Source organism: Nannospalax galili, unplaced genomic scaffold (assembly GCF_000622305.1).
Source record: "Nannospalax galili isolate Female #2095 unplaced genomic scaffold, S.galili_v1.0 scaffold916, whole genome shotgun sequence".
Lineage (NCBI taxonomy): Eukaryota > Metazoa > Chordata > Mammalia > Rodentia > Spalacidae > Nannospalax > Nannospalax galili.
The window spans coordinates 318992-320216 of record NW_008337947.1 but is presented as its reverse complement, the minus strand read 5'-3'; the positions used below and the strand labels follow the sequence as shown (position 1 = coordinate 320216).

At 41.6% G+C, this 1225-nt stretch overlaps 1 non-coding gene across 1 annotated transcript; it reads left to right on the top strand.

Annotated features, from left to right (window-relative positions):
• Positions 1–707: 707 nt before the first annotated feature.
• On the top strand, positions 708–814 carry LOC115070321. The gene has a single exon (XR_003849496.1). It is a non-coding gene; the product is annotated as a U6 spliceosomal RNA (small nuclear RNA).
• The last annotated feature ends 411 nt before the right edge of the window (positions 815–1225 follow it).

The window sequence follows — 1225 nt, the reverse complement described above, 5'->3', positions numbered from 1 at the left end:
CCTTTAAGGACTTCCTTTCTTTGTCTCAGGAGCCTCTCTGACCTCACTTATCTTTACAGCTTACGGGACATGCAGATTCTCCCATGCCCCAGAGGCTTGTCAGTTCATACACCTGCGGGATATTCTAGCTAAGGGTTACCTCCCAAGTATGTTTTAATTAGAAAGCAAACAGAGCACCAAGATCTGTGCTGGTGAACTATTGTCAGTTCTTGCAAAATTTGCTCCGTATGGGGTTGGAGAGATGACTCAATAATTAAGAACAGCTGCTGTTCTTCCAGAGGACTCATGTTTGATTCCTAGCACCCACATGGCAACTAAAAACTATCCATAACTCCAGTTCTAGAGGATTCAACACACTCTTCTAGTGTCTGCAGACTGCACGACACAGGTGCATTTACATATGTGCAAGCAAAACACTCATAGACATAAAAATATAAAAATATAAATAAATTTTTAAAAATTGCTCAGTATGAAACACTCTGCAGGTGGCATGAATTGCGGAAGTAAAGTCCACCAATGGAGCGTCTGAGTTGTCATTCTTTCTGGCAGTAACTGCTTAGTAGATAGGTGAATTCAGAGGTCAGTCTACCCACTGACCCCAGACTCAGGGCTATCAGGCACTAAGTATATTCTTGGGTCATTGGTTGACCACATAATGAATCAAGTGTAGAATTTCTTCCCATTGTACTCTTCAAAGCCTCACATGAGTGCTCGCTTCAGCAGCACATATACTAAAATTGGAACGATACAGAGAAGATTAGCATGGTCCCTGCGCAAGGACAACAAGCAAATTTATGAAGCGTTCCATATTTTTGAAAGGAGGATCAGAAACTCAATGCTATCTTTGACTACATAGCATATTCAAAGCCAGCCTGGGCTACGTGAGACCCTGTCTCAAAAAACAAAGCAGAACAACATTCAAAAACAGGGATTTTTTTTCCCTCCCCTATCTAACTGTAGGTTTGTTCAGAGTAAAAATATGTCCGTTTTCAAAAAAAAAAAAAAAAGCCTCATGTGAACATCTTGCCACCTCAAATTCTTGGTATTTCTGCACCTAATCCTGCACCTCTCCATAACTATCCCTTGTAGCCAGCTTCCAGCCAGGGGCTGTGCCGTATTGTCCCCAGGCTCCCTGACATGTTTGTTTTCTGTTTTCAAGGACTCAGAGCAGGTCAGGCTAAAATAATAGTTCCCCTTTCAAATTAGTAAAGGAACAAAGATATTC